At 43.3% G+C, this 16,238-nt stretch overlaps 1 protein-coding gene across 2 annotated transcripts in view; it reads right to left on the bottom strand.

The window, feature by feature from the left end:
- Positions 1-16,238, bottom strand: part of LOC110497384 (polypeptide N-acetylgalactosaminyltransferase-like 6) — a 240,779-nt gene that overhangs the window by 81,274 nt on the left and 143,267 nt on the right. The window lies entirely within an intron of this gene.

The raw sequence follows: 16,238 nt of genomic DNA, 5'->3' as shown, positions 1-16,238 counted from the left end.
ACGGCGAGTGGAGTTTAGACCAAAAAGCTCTATTTTTGTCTCATCAGACCACATGACCTTCTCCCATTCCTCCTCTGGATCATCCAGGTGGTCATTGGCAAACTTCAGACGGGCCTGGACATGTGCTGGCTTGAGCAGGGGGACCTTGTGTGCACTGCAGGATTTTAATCCATGACGGCGTAGTGTGTTACTAATGGTTTTATTTGAGACTGTGGTTCCAGCTCTCTTCAGGTCATTGACCAGGTCCTGCCGTGTAGTTCTGGGCTGATCCCTCACCTTCCTCATGATCATTGATGCCCCACGAGGTGAGATCTTGCATGGAGCCCCAGACCGAGGGTGATTGACTGTCATCTTGAACTTCTTCCATTTCTAATAATTGCGCCAACAGTTGTTGCCTTCTCACCAAGCTGCTTGCCTATTGTCTTGTAGCCCATCCCAGCCTTGTCCAGGCCTACAATTCTATCCCTACACAGCTCTCTGGTCTTGGCCATTGTGGAGAGGTTGGGGTCTGTTTGATTGAATGTGTGGACAGGTGTCTTTTATACAGGTAACGAGTTGAAACAGGTGCAGTTAATACAGGTAATGAGTGGAGAACAGGAGGGCTTCTTAAAGAAAAACTAACAGGTCTGTGAGAGACGGAATTCTTACTGGTTGGTAGGTGATCAAATACTTATGTCATGCAATACAATGCAAATTAATTACTTAAAAATCATACAATGTGAGTTTCTGGATTTTTGATTCCGTCTCTCACAGTTGAAGTGTACCTATGATAAAAATTACAGACCTCTACATGCTTTGTAAGTAGGAAAACCTGCAAAATCGGCAGTGTATCAAATACTTGTTCTTCCCACTGTATGTGTACCACGTCATTTCTCTCTCTCTCTCACTCACTCACTCACTCACTCACTCACTCACTCACTCACTCACTCACTCACTCACTCACTCACTCACTCACGCTCTCGCTCTGCCGTGTGTGAATCTTGCTAACTGTCACTTAAATGGCGAGGGGCTGAAGCCCATTGGCTAGATCATTAATTGCTAGGGGGGAAATTGCAAACTTTTGGGAAGATGGCGTAGCACAGCTTTCAGTAAACAGCCGCTTTCTAGGGATTTTATGGCTAACTTGAGTTAAGACAGCAATACTGCTCATAGATGATGAATGGATCAACTACACATTGACATATCCAGCCCAAAGCGAGAGGTTTAAAAAATATGTGCTAGCATGTCTTAAGGATCTGACCTTTTTTTTCAATTTTCACCTAAAATGACATACCCAAATCTAACTGCCTGTAGCTCAGGACCTGAAGCAAGGATATGCATATTCTTGATACCATTTGAAAGGAAACTCTTTGAGGTTTGTGGAAATGTGAAATTAATGTAGGAGAATATAACACATTCGACCTGGTAAGAGATAATACAGACACAGCAGGGGTTCAAACTGTAGAAACCAGTTCCAACATTTGAATATAAAAATGGATTTGATCAAACAAAACTATGCTACATTTTTATCTCTGGGACCCTCAGGATTACAAATCAGAGCAAGATTACTGAATGTAAGTACATTATGTACCTTCAGAGGTGAATATATCAAACCAGTTTCCGTGCTAAAAGTGTTTTGTTGTTGTGCACTCTCCTCAAACAATAGAAAGGTACTTTTTCACTCTAATAGCTACTGTAAATTGGACACTTCAGTTAGATTAACAAGAATTGAAGCTTTCTGCCCATATAAGACATGTCTATTTCCTGGAAAGTTGGCTGTGACTTACAACATCATTCTAGTCACATTAGCAACAACCGTCCTGTCATAGGGACACCGATCTCGTAATGGCAGTGGTAGACACCACAATGTCAAGCTAAAAATGGCACCAAACTCGGCTTCCCGGGTGGCGCAGTGGTTAAGGGCGCTGTATTGCAGCACCAGCTGTGCCACCAGAGACTCTGGTTTTGCACCCAGCCTCTGTCGTAACCGGCCGCGGCCGGGAGGTCCGTGGGGCGACGCACAATTGGCCTAGCGTTGTCCAGGTTGGGGAGTGCTCGGCCGGTAGGGATATACTTGTCTCATCAGCGCACCAGTGACTCCTGTGGCGGGCTGGACGCAGTGCACGCTAACCAAGGTTGCACGGTGTTTCCTCCGACACATTGGTGCGGCTGGCTTCCGGGTTGGATGTGTGCTGTGTTAAGAAGCAGTGCAGCTTGGTTGGGTTGCGTATCGGAGGACGCATGACTTTCAACCTTTGTCTCTCCGGAGCCCGTACGGGGAGTTGTAGCGATGAGACAAGATAGTAGCTACTAATAATAGGATACCACAAAATTGGGGAGAAAAAGGGGTTAAATTTTTTTTTTTTTTAAATGCCACCCATCTCTTCCCCTGAACCTACAGTCAATTCTAGCATTACATTATAGTTAATTGTTTAGTTTAATTAATAGCATAATTGTTCATACTCACAGGCCATAATGCAGAATGGGGAAAATAGATGAAACACACAGATCAGACTGACGAATCATTAATGCTTTTATGGGCAAATAATGAAATAAGGAAACAGTGAAGCCTACTCAAAGCCTATACTCAAGTTACATTCAACAAAGGGATGATGGGATGCAAACCATATGCACACTTCATAGAAAAACCAATGAAAAACATCAGGGAACTGCAACACTATCTTAGAAAAATCTAGAACATTCAATCAAATATTAATGGAGTTGCGTGATTAAGGATGGGAAATGTTTACTTTCCTTAGTAAGTATAAACACATACTCCCTCTGGTCTTGGAGGATACATGTAGACACACACACACACACACACACACACACACACACACACACACACACACACACACACACACACACACACACACACACACACACACAGTCTCATTTCATGGCAGGCAATGCAACAGCTCATGATGAACTGACACTGGCGGGCGGGTGGGCCATCTGCTTCAAAGAGCAATTTCAAGGCTAGACAAACCATCATCAATCTATTAGCATTACCAAGACTGGTCTTTTCACAAATTACATGACATGGGAAAACAGACTGCTGAAAGTGTATTGCCTTGCATGATTGACATGCTGGGTAGGTGGACATACTGTATAATTATGCATACACCCCTACAGGTAGCATTTTGATATTCAAGCTCTCAAGGTATCAATTTCATGAATCACGCCCCCCCCCACCCCCCCCCCCAACTGCAAAGAATAAAAAACACACTAAATAAACAGAAAAATAATTATTCTATGATTAAGGGTACAATATTTCAAGGTTTTGCCACAGCAGGGTGGCAACCCACGTACTGCACCGTACAGCGTATGTTGATTAACTAAACAAAAGGCAAGATGACAAATCAAAAGTAATCACTACCTGGGTGATTCTGAACCTCACTGTGCAGCTCTCTAATCACCAGAGTGACAAGTCATTACAGACGGAGAAAGAGTTTTTTTTGTCTAGTGTTTACAGAGGGAGAAGGACGATGAGATTGTCTGACCTCAAACAACCAAGGTTACGAAACCGAGTATTTAAGGAAAACATTTTTGCTGTAAAATCTATCTGTGAATATAACCAAGGCTGGTATTAAGGTCAACAAGTTAGCAAAACACCAAAGTCAACATGTACTTTAGAGAAAGTTTAATTTCTCCCTCTTTCCCAGACTATTTCTCTCTCTCCCTCTCCTTCGCTTCCACCCTCTCCATCTAAGCTCATTTCACGCCAAACATGTGAATTCTCACAAGCCACACAACATGCCGAGCTCTTAAATAATACAGTGCCATCCAAATTGAATCACCTACACATCCTCCTAAGCCCGGCCAAGAGAAGATGACCAGACAAGACAAGCGGAATACATTTAGTGTGAATACCAAATGGCACCCTATTGGCCCAAACACTCTTAGAAGAAAAGGTGTTATCTAGAACCTTAAAGGGTTCTTCAGCTGTTCCCATAGGAGAACCCTTTGAAGAACCCTTTTTGGTTCCAGGTAGAACTGTCACGTTGGTTGGTAACAATGATTCGGGAGACAGGCGTAGGAATGCGTAATCGTTTTTTTTTATTACGCCCCCAAATTACGGAGGGCCGTGTAAAGGCACGGGGACAAAGACCAAACAAACACTATACAAAACACAGGGTTGAAACACAAACAAAAGAGCGAGTACTCCTCGAAAAAATTACACACGCCCACAATGATACTACACGGGGCGAGACCCGTAATCATCTGCGCAATCCACAAGGGCACGAAAGCCTGAAACACACAGCACAGGTACTCCCACGCACCAACGGACCTAGTAACAATAATAGACAGCACCATGGTGAACAAAGAGCACATATATACAAATACAATCAGTGGGAATAGGGGCCAGGTGTGCGCAATGAAAGTTCCGGAGGGATCCGTGACAAGAACCCTCTTCGATTCCTGTAGAACAGAGGGTTTTTACAGGGAACCACAAAAGGGTTCTTCCTGGAACCAATGAGGACAGGTGAAGAACCATTTTGGAACCCTTTTTCCCAAGAGTGGAGAACTCTCGTAAAAAGTAGTGCAATATATAGGGAATAGGGTGCCATTAGGGACACAGAATATATTTTCTCTGGCGAAGCAGTTCATTGTGCCATCCACTGCACTTTATCCTCTTATGAAGCCTGATTCATTACGACACTAGATTACATGGGGTAGGAGACGGACCACATCACATCTCCAGGATGGATCACGCCACAACGCTGCAGGCCAGCAGCAAACAGATACAGTAGGACACCATGCTGAAATAAGATGGTCTGATAATGAAGTGATTAATGCATTGCGCTTGAGCGAGCGCACACACACGTATGCACTACCCCATCCAGTCGTACTTTAAGCTCTGTGATGACACATTCTCATTTGCAAACTAGTGGTTTAGAAAGGAGTTATACTGCTGTAAATGTCATTTACAGAAAAAAATTCAGAAAACGCGGGTCCCTTATCGACACCACGACTGGCAGTGAGTGATCATGGATCGGTTCTTAAATCTAGCTATGTGTCAGTCAAGAAATCTGATGAGAGTTGATGTCTCTGTAGTTGTGTGTATGTGTGTGTGTGTGTGTGTGTGTGTGTGTTTGTGTGTGTGTGCGCTAGCCGATTAATGCAAAGCCATGCACCGCTTGCTGTTCGTCTATGAACAGGTTAACACAGCAGTATAATCAGCACAGGCAGATTAGTGTTACCATCAAATACCTCTGAGGGGTCATTGGGGCTTGAAAGGGATTACCACCCTGAGATTAACAGCTGATGCATCTGGATCCTAACAATTTGCTTGACTTGGCTAATTAAAAGTGGAGTGTGTGATGCTGCAAAAAGCCGGTGGGGTCAGTCAAAGGCATAGTCCCCCTGCTTTCCTGCTCTCCCTTCAGATTAATTACCCTTCTATCAGACAGGCCCCCCTTTGAAGCTAATCATTAATTATACACAGACAAATAGTCAACTCCCGCCCCTCCCCGGGAGCCTGTGTATCCCTTTAATCAAAGACAGCATTTTGCCCTTTTTCTCCAGACAGACAGGATGAGGATGACATCTGTCATTCAGGGAGATGGACAGAGAAATTACAGAGAGGCGCACAGACACAATTACGGGGTTGGCGTTGGATCGCTGCCTCTGATTATAGGGGGATGCAAAAGAGAGAGAGAGCGAGACATTGTTATAACACTGTACATAGCAATAATAGGACATTTGGTAATGTTTACTGTATATTTTCTATTGTTATTATCTATTTCACTTGCTTTGGCAATGTAAACATACAGTATATTTCCCATGCCAATAAAGCCCTTTGAATTAAATTGAATTGAATTAAGAGAGGGGAGGGAGGGAGGGAGGGAGGGAGGGAGGGAGGGAGGGACAAAAGAGAGAGAGGGAAGCGATGGAGAGACTCCTCTGTGGTGAGACATGGAGAGGAGGTATATAACCCCGTCTACGTGCCTCTACAGTAACAAATGTTCCTGTTCAGACAACAAAACAAAAAAAAGAGGAAAAAGGAACAGGAAAAAAGTCACTCTTGTCTGTCACTTCTTCTCTGACTGTCTGGAAAAGCTTTAAAGTCTGATCCGGCACCATTAAGAGATGCTGAGGAAAGGTTTTAAGTGAGCGAAGCCAGAGACCTCCGCGGTGACAAAAGCTTTAAATGCTGAGCAGAACTCTATGGGCACAGCGAGGTTCAATTAAGACACAGATCTCAGCGGAGGCACTTCTTCCACGTCATGGGCTGCCTCCCAAATGGCACCCTATTGCCTCTATAGCGCACTACTTCTGACCAGCTGTGGTCAACAGTTAGTGCAGTACGAAGGGAATAGGGTGCCTTTTGGGAGGCAGCCTTAGAAACTTTAACTTTCCACGCCAGCCAGGCAGACGCTTGGAGAGAAACACAGACAAAACGACAACTCTTGCTGTTTCCCCCGTGCTCTCCACAAGATGCTTGTTTGATTCGATGACAGTTTGCACACCCTCCGAAGCGATAAAGTGTGGATGACGTCACTCGTCAATCCATCAGCATTGAGAACGGGAAACAAGGGAGGGGCCAGTGATGCATTTAGTAAACATTCTCATTCATACGGGCTTTCATTAAAACTATGAGGATGAAACCTAAGTGAGATGGGGGGGTTTTCGGTTCCATCCAATCTCTCGAAGTCTCGACAACAAAGCCTTTAACTCTATTCCCTGATTCCCTTTCATTTTATAATCAGATAATGTATTACAGATCCTCCTTGAAACCTAGATCCTTAGATCAAAGAGACTAAAGTCTCCCCCACTGCCCTCTTCTACAAAAAAGGGTTTATGTTGCCTTTTTCATAACTTCGTCCTCTTCTTCACGCCCGACCTCGCCCGTTGTCTGGTACTGTAGTGGAACGGCCATTAATCAAGGAGCCTCCTCCGTGTGGCGCAATGATCTTCTCCCACTGGCCGGGGGAGGGATGGAGGAAGAAAGTCAAGGACACCACAGATTGATCCCTAGGCCCCTGTTCCGTTTCACTCCAGTGTCCAGGGTTTTTACAGCGTCCCTCTAAACGCCTGACCAGCAACCAGCTGGATCCTCCGAGGCTCCAGTGCTAGAGGTGACCACATCCCACCCTCCTCCACTCCATGGAGGATACGGACGGTTACGGTTGGGAGCCTTTACCCAAGGAATGATGGAGTATTAATTATACCTCCATGATTAATAATGAAGTCCGGCTTAATTAGCCGGGTTAATCAACTGTGATTGGATGAGAGGACCTCCCTACTGAGCACGTGCAGGCCACTCTCTCTCCCTTCTCAGAGCCCGGAGGGTGATGATGAGGGGAACATGGAGGAGACGAGAGAAAAGAAGGAGGATGTTTAGACCTCTTTCAGACGACACTGAGGACTGGTAATGTCATAACAAAATGGACTATTAGCATAAATATTGGTGCCGTTGTGCAAAACAAGTTAACACAAGTTTACTTATATTCTGTGTCTCTCAAAGCATTTTTTTAAATTTTTTTTATTTCATTGGGAATGAGGACGGATCCGGCATCTCTATAAGTTTTTGTCTGTTCGAATCAAGCTGTGTGTGTGTGTGTGTGTGTGTGTGTGTGTGTGTGTGTGTGTGTGTGTGTGTGTGTGTGTGTGTGTGTGTGTGTGTGTGTGTGTGTGTGTGTGTGTGTGTGTGTGTGTGTGTGTGTGTGCGCGCGTGTGTGTTCGTATCAAGCTGTGTCCTGAGATACGCCAACAGCTTTCTTGTTGCAATGATTATACAGGACACAGCATTTGCTGTCAGATACGTTAACAAACACACAAACACATGACTAAACTAGATTGGGATGGATTCTCTTAATACTTGTTTGTTTATTCATTTATGCGTTTTCATCCCCATCACAACAAGGCTTGTTTATCTACGTGGAATTCAGTGACAACCTTTGATCACGACGTCTTTGAGAAGAATACGAATATAATTTGTGTGCCACATCGTATGTTTGCTCTCCCCTTAATCTGTTTCATGGCATTTTGCTTTCTAAATTCTTCGAAAACTTCTTTCTTCTTTGACACATAGTTATCCATAAGTTGAGAAAGCACGTACCATAAACTTCCAAAACAAAAAATAGCACCCTAAAATCGATTCAGAAACTGATTCCTAAATCATATTTAATTGTATTATGGAAAGGTGAGTTGTTTAAAAGGTTCGACTCACAATAAGCATAACCACATGTTGTACATCAAAACATACCTCCTATAGGCTTCGCCACACTTCGCCCGGAGCCAACACAGCACGCTGAATAACTTGGTAATGGATGAGTCAACATCGGGACATACTCAAATCTGTGAGTCCAGCCCAACATCCGTGGGGCAACATTCAAACCACGTAGCAAACTCTGAGTTGTCCAGGTAGGCTCTCAGATCAGATCACCACGTTTTCAGAGGTGAGGAGAGAAGTAAACAAGAGCTCAAAGTAAAGACAGATATGAAGAGAGACAGAGAGAGTGAGAGAGGGACAGAGAAAAAGAGACGGGAGAGTGTGAGAGAGAGTCAAAAAGTAAAAATAGTGAGAGAGAGAGAGAAAGAAAGAAGCACGAGAATGAGCGAGGGAGAGAGAGAGGAGAGAGTGAGAGGATTTGAAAGAGAAAAAGCGAGAGGCTGAAGGGTAGCAGACTAGAGACAGCTATACATATAGAAGCAGATTCCCTGCCATACCTGCCCTCCTCCTTGCAGAACCCCTGCCTGCAGCGTCTGCTATTGAAGTGATGTCCACAATAAGGTTCAGGTAGCCGTACAGCCAGGTGTGCTGCAGCGTGATGCAATGATGCAACATCCGGGCAACAAGTCTTCATACAGACATCAGACAAGGATGCCATGATTATTTGTTATCGGTCTGTTGCTCACTGTTACCTCATGCCATAAGTCTTCGTGCATACAGTATGTGCTAAGAAATGCAGATTGATCAATATTACACAGTACAGGCCTAATCTCAGTGTGTATATTTAGCCTGACTGCCTAGCACCATTTAGCACCAGTTGGCCTGTGTTGTCAGGGCTGGACAAAAACACAAGGCCTTCTTGACCCTGAGATAAGTTCAAGTAAGGATTAACAAGTAGGGAAGAGAATATCACAGATGTTCTCTGAAATTAGATGAAAAGCTCCAGACTGATCTTATCCTCTCTGTCTCTCTCTCTGTCGCTCTCTCTGTCTCTCTCTCTGTATCTCTCTCTCTGTCGCTCTCTCTGTCTCTCTCTCTGTTTCTCTCTCTCTGTCTCTCTCTCTGTCTCTCTCTTTGTCTCTCTGTCACTCTCTTTGTCTCTCTGTCTCTCTCTCTCTCTCTCTCTCTCTCTCTCTCTCTCTCTGTATCTCTCTCTCTCTGTCTTGTTCTGTCTCTCTGTCTCTCTCTCTGTCTCGCTCTGTCTCTCTGTCTCTCTCTCTGTCTCTCTCTCTGTCGCTCTGTCTCTCTCTGTCTCTCTCTGTCTCGCTCTGTCTCTCTGTCTCTCTCTCTTTCTCTCTCTCTGTATCAATTCAATTCAAGGGGCTTTATTGGCATGGGAAACATGTGTTAACATTGCCAAATCAAGTGAGGTAGATAATATACAAAAGTGAAATAAAAAATCAAGATTAACAGTAAACATTACACATACAGAAGTTTCAAAACAATAAAGACATTACAAATGTCATAATATATATATATATATATATATACACACACACACACAGTGTTGTAACAATGTACAAATGGTTAAAGTACACAAGGGAAAATAAATAAGCATAAATATGGGTTGTATTTACAATGGTGTTTGTTCTTCACTGGTTGCCCTTCTCTTGTGGCAACAGGTCACAAATCTTGCTGCTGTGATGGCACACTGTGGAATTTCACCCAGTAGATATGGGAGTTTATCAAAATTGGATTTGTTTTCGAATACTTTGTGGATCTGTGTAATCTGAGGGAAATATGCCTCTCTAATATAGTCATACATTTGGCAGGAGGTTAGGAAGTGCAGCTCAGTTTCCACCTCATTTTGTGGGCAGACAGCACATAGCCTGTCTTCTCTTGAGAACTATGTCTGCCTACGGCGGCCTTTCTCAATAGCAAGGCTATGCTCACTGAGTCTGTACATTGTCAAAGCTTTCCTTAAGTTTGGGTCAGTCACAGTGGTCAGGTATTCTGCCACTCTGTACTCTCTGTTTAGGGCCAAATAGCATTCTAGTTTGCTCAGTTTTTTTGTTCATTCTTTCCAATGTGCCAAGTAATTATCTTTTTGTTTTCTCATGATTTGGATGGGTCTAATTGTGCTGCTGTCCTGGGGCTCTGTGGGGTGTGTTTGTGAACAGAGCCCCAGGACCAGCTTGCTTAGGGGACTCTTCTCCAGGTTCATCTCTCTGTAGGTGATGGCTTTGTTATGGAAGGTTTGGGAATCGCTTCCTTTTAGGTGGTTGTAGAATTTAACAGCTCTTTTCTGGATTTTGATAATTAGTGGGTATCGGCCTAATTCTGCTCTGCATGCATTATTTGGTGTTCTGCGTTGTACACAGAGGATATTTTTGCAGAATTCTGCATGCAGAGTCTCAATTTGGTGTTTGTCCCATTTTGTGAAGTATTGGTTGGTGAGCGGACCCCAGACCTCACAACCATAAAGGGCAATGGGCTCTATGACTGATTCAAGTATTTTTAGCCAGATCCTAATTGGTATGTTGAATTTGATGTTCCTTTTGATGGCATAGAATGCCCTTCTTGCCTTGTCTCTCAGATCGTTCACAGCTTTGTGGAAGTTACCTGTGGCGCTGATGTTTAGGCCAAGGTATGTATAGTTTTTTGTGTGCTCTAGGGCAACAGTGTCTAGATGGAATTTGTATTTGTTGTCCTAGCGACTGGACCTTTTTTGGAACACCATTATTTTGGTCTTACTGAGATTTACTGTCAGGGCCCAGGTCTGACAGAATCTGTGCAGAATATCTAGGTGCTGCTGTAGGCCCTCCTTGGTTGGTGACAGAAGCACCAGATCATCAGCAAACATTAGACATTTCTCTTCAGATTCCAATAGGGTGAGGCCAGGTGCTGCAGACTTTCCCGCGCCAATTCGTTGATATATATGTTGAAGAGTGTGGGGCTTAAGCTGCATCCCTGTCTCACCCCACGGCCCTGTGGGAAGAAATGTGTGTGTTTTTTGCCAATTTTAACCACACACTTGTTATTTGTGTACATGGATTTTATAATGTCGTATGTTTTACCCCCAACACCACTTTCCATCAATTTGTATAGCAGACCCTCATGCCAAATTGAGTCGAAGGCTTTTTTGAAATCAACAAAGCATGAGAAGACTTTGCCTTTGTTTTGGTTTGTTTGGTTGTCAATTAGGGTGTGCAGGGTGAATACATGGTCTGTTGTACGGTAATTTGGTAAAAAGCCAATTTGACATTTGCTCAGTACATTGTTTTCATTGAGGAAATGTACGAGTCTGCTGTTAATGATAATGCAGAGGATTTTCCCAAGGTTGCTGTTGACGCATATTCCACGGTAGTTATTGGGGTCAAATTTGTCTCCACTTTTGTGGATTGGGGTGATCAGTCCTTGGTTCCAAATATTGGGGAAGATGCCAGAGCTAAGGATGATGTTAAAGAGTTTTAGTATAGCAAATTGGAATTTGTTGTCTGTATATTTGATCATTTCATTAAGGATACCATCAACACCACAGGCCTTTTTGGGTTGGAGTGTTTTTATTTTGTCCTGTAACTCATTCAAGGTAATTGGAGAATCCAGTGGGTTCTGGTAGTCTTTAATAGTTGATTCTAAGATTTGTATTTGATCATGTATATGTTTTTGCTCTTTATTCTTTGTTATAGATCCAAAAAGATTGGAGAAGTGGTTTACCCATACATCTCCATTTTGGATAGATAATTATTTGTGTTGTTGTTTGTTTAGTGTTTTCCAATTTTCCCAGAAATGGTAAGAGTCTATGGATTCTTCAATTACATTGAGCTGATTTCCTTATTTTTCCGTAGTGTATTTCTGTATTGTTTTAGTGATTCACCATAGTGAAGGCGTAGACTCAGGTTTCCCGGGTCTCTATGTTTTTGGTTGGACAGGTTTCTCAATTTCTTTCTTAGATTTTTGCATTCTTCATCAAACCATTTGTCATTGTTGTTCATTTTTTTCGGTTTTCTATTTGAGATTTTTAGATTTGATAGGGAAGCTGAGAGGTCAAATATACTGTTAAGATTTTCTACTGCCAAGTTTACACCTTCACTATTATAGTGGAACGTTTTACCCAGGAAATTGTCTGAAAGGGATTGAATTTGTTGTTGCCTAATTGTTTTTTGGTAGGTTTCCAAACTGCATCCCTTCCATCTATAGCATTTCTTAATGTTACTCAGTTCCTTTGGCTTTGATGCCTCATGATTGAGTATTGCTCTGTTCAAGTAGACTGTGATTTTGCTGTGGTCTGATAGGGTTGTCAGTGGGCTAACTGTGAACGCTCTGAGAGACTCTGGGTTGAGGTCAGGGATAAAGTAGTCTACAGTACTACTGCCAAGAGATAAGTTATAGGAGTCCCCTCGAAGCCTACCATTGACTATGTACATACCCAGCGTGCGACAGAGCTGCAGGAGTTGTGACCCGCTCTTGTTCGTTATGTTGTCATAGTTGTGCCTAGGGGGGCATATGTGGGAGGGAATGCTGTCACCTGCAGGCAGGTGTTTGTCCCCCTGTGTGCTGAGGGTGTCAGGTTCTTGTCCGGTTCTGGCATTTAGGTCGCCACAGACTAGTACATGTCTCTGGGCCTGGAAATTATTGATTTTCCCCTCCAGGATGGAGAAGCTGTCTTCATTAAAGTATGGGGATTCTAGTGGTGGGATATAGGTAGCACACAGGAGGATATTTTTCTCTGTTAAGATAATTTCCTTTTGAATTTCTAGCCAAATGTAAAATTTTCCTGTTTTGATTAATTTAATAGAGTGAGTTAGGTCTGCTCTATACCAAATTAGCATACCCACTGAGTCCCTTCCCTGTTTCGCACCTGGTAGTTTGGTGGATGGGAATACCAGCTCTCTGTAACCTAGAGGGCAACCAGTGGGTCCGTCTCCTCTATACCAGGTTTCTTGCAGGATGACAATGTCTGTATTAACGATTTCTTTGGTGAAGTCCGGGTTCCTGCTCTTTAGGCCAAAGGCAGATGACCTCAGGCCTTGGATATTCCAGTATGATATAGTGAATGCTTTTTGTTCCATAAAGTGTCCAATGTTGTTGTCGTGGTTTGGCCTCAGGCCAGTAAGTGTGAGCAGAGCCTGCTGAGCATCTGGTACATGCCATTGGCTTGGGCGAGTGTAAGAGTGGGGCTTGTATCTCTCGCTGTATCTCTCTCTGTCTCTCTCTTTCTCTCTCTCTCTCTGTATCTCTCTCTATCTCTCTCTGTATCTCTCTCTGTGCCTCTCTCTCTCTGTGTATCTCTATCTGTATCTCTCACTGTCTCTCTCTCTGTCTCTCTATCTCTGTCTCCCTCTTTCTCTGTCTCTCTCTCTCTATGTCTCTCTCTCTCTCTGTCTCTCTCTCTCTGTCTCTCTCTCTCTCTCTCTCTCTCTCCCTCTCTGTCTCTCTCTCTGTCTCTCTAAATTCAATTCAATTTGCTTTATTGGCATGACGTAACAATGTACATATTGCCAAAGCTTATTTTGGATATTTACAAATAATAAAAAATAAAAATGAGAATCAAAATTGTCAACGGGACAACAGTAACAGCAATAACCAAGGGTCAAAATAACCATACATTCAAAAATAACAATAAGCATACAGTAGAGTACATGTGCAGGTTGATTGGTCTGTCAGACAATGTCCCTCAACTTATGGCAGGCAGCAATGTAGTGAGCCGCCAACCCACAGCTCTCTGCGTCCTCCCCCAACAGTACGGGTAGCCTACTCTCATCAGAGAATAAGGGTTTCAAAGGGTTTCAAATTTGGGAAAATTACACTCTCTAATTGTTTTATATTTTTGACATTATTTTTTTTACATATATTTTTGATATTTTTGTCAGGAAATGCAGCTCCGTCTCAGGTTCTGCTGTTGTGCAGTGGTCTCTCTCTCTCTGTATCTCTCTCTGTATCTCTCTCTGTATCTCTCTCTGTATCTGTATCTCTCTCTCTCTCTGTATCTCTCTCTGTATCTGTATCTCTCTCTCTGTGTATCTCTATCTATATTTCTATCTGTATCCCTATCTGTATCTCTATCTGTATCTTTCTCTGTATCTCTATCTGTATCTCTCTCTTTATCTCTATCTGTATCTCTATCTGTATCCCTATCTGTATCTCTCTCTTTATCTCTATCTGTATCTCTATCTGTATCTCTCTCTCTCTCTCTGTATCCCTCTCTCTCTGTATCTCTCTCTCTCGCTCTCTATCTGTATCTCTCGGTATCCCCGTCTGTATCCCTCTTTGTATCTGTATCTCTCTCTCTGTATCTCTCTGTATCTCTATCTGTATCTCTCTCTCTCTCTCTCCCTCTGTATCTCTATCTGTATCTCTCTCTGTATCTCCATCTGTATCTCTCTCTCTGTATCTCTATCTGTATCTCCATCTGTATCTCTCTCTGTATCTCTATCTGTATCTCTCACTCTATCTCTCTGTATCTCTATCTGAATCTCTCTCTCTCTCGCTCTCTCTCTGTATCTCTATCTGTATCTCTCCGTCTGTATCTCTATCTGTATCTCTCTCTCTGTATCTCTCTCTGTATCCCTCTCTGTATCTCTATCTGTCTCTCTCTCTCTGTATCCCTCTCTATCTGTATCTCTATCTGTATCTCTATCTGTATCTCTCCCTGTCTCTCTCTCTCTCTGTATCCCTCTCTCTCTGTATCTCTCTCTGTATCTCTATATGTATCTCTCTCTCTGTATCCCTCTATCTGTATCTCTATCTGTATCTGTATCTGTATCTCTCTCTCTGTATCTCTCTCTGTATCCCTCTCTATCTGTATCTCTCTCTCTCTCTGTATCCCTCTCTATCTGTATCTCTCTCTGTATCTCTCTCTCGCTCTCTATCTGTATCTCTCTCGGTATCCCCGTCTGTATCCCTCTCTGTATCTCTCTCTCTCTCTCTCTGTATCTCTATCTGTATCTTTCTCTATCTGTATCTCTCTCTGTATCTCTATCTGTATCTCTCTCTCTCTCCCTCTGTATCTCTATCTGTATCTCTCTCTCCATCTGTATCTCTATCTGTATCTCTCTCTCCCTCTGTATCTCTATCTGCATCTCCCTCTGTATCTCTATCTGTATCTCTCTCTCTCTCCCTCTGTATCTCTATCTGTATCTTTCTCTCTCTCTCTCTCCCTCTGTATCTCTCTCTCTCCCTCCCTCTGTATCTCTATCTGTATCTTTCTCTCTCCCTCTGTATCTCTCTCTCTCTCTCTCTCCCTCTGTATCTCTATCTGTATCTCTATCTCTCTCTCTCTCTCTGTATCTCTATCTGTATCTCTCTCTCTCTGTATCTCTATCTATCTGTATCTCTCTCTATCTGTATCTCTCTCTCCCTCTGTATCTCTATCTGAATCTCTCTCTGTATCCCTCTCTGTATCTCTATCTGTATCTCTCTCTGTATCTCTATCTGTATCTCTCTATCTGTATCTCTCCCTCTCTCTCTCTCTCTCTGTATCTCTATCTGTATCTCTCTCTATTTGTATCTCTCTCTCTATCTCTCTCTGTGTCTCTCTCACACACACAGTGTGTGTGTGTGTGTGTGCGAGGAGGGAGGGAGGGATCAGGCCAGGCAGGTCTGTATTGATCTGATAGCACGGGTACGTCCCAAATGGCAAACTATTCCCTATTCAGAGCACTCATTTTAACCAGGGCCCATGGGTTAGTGCTCCTATATCCATAAGGGAGGGTGAAATGTTACCACCTGCACTAAGACAGAATTTTGCCTGTTGTATCTTGTTGTGTCCTACAGGTCAGAGCTCTGTGTTATGAAATGGTGACAGAGCAGCTTCAACACCAGAGCTGTACGCTGTGACTGGCAAAGGTGTCGAGACAACGGTCTGAAATAGATATTCTCTCGCAATGAAAAGAGAAATGTCCGACAGAGATATGAAGGTGAGTCCGATCGATATCACCAACGAGGACTTTACAACCAGCGTCAAAGGAGACTTTTGAGAGGGTGTGTGTGTGTGTGTGTGTGTGTGTGTGTGTGTGTGTGTGTGTGTGTGTGTGTGCATGTGTGTGCGTGTGTGTGCGTGTGTATGTATGTGTGTGTGTGTGCACGTGCATGGCTGGTGGATACCTGTTTATGATCTTGTGCACTGTTTAACCAACAT

Source organism: Oncorhynchus mykiss, chromosome 19 (genome assembly GCF_057628025.1).
Source record: "Oncorhynchus mykiss isolate SJ-2025 chromosome 19, ASM5762802v1, whole genome shotgun sequence".
In the NCBI taxonomy this organism is placed as follows: domain Eukaryota; kingdom Metazoa; phylum Chordata; class Actinopteri; order Salmoniformes; family Salmonidae; genus Oncorhynchus; species Oncorhynchus mykiss.
This window is presented reverse-complemented; position numbering and strand designations above follow the sequence as displayed.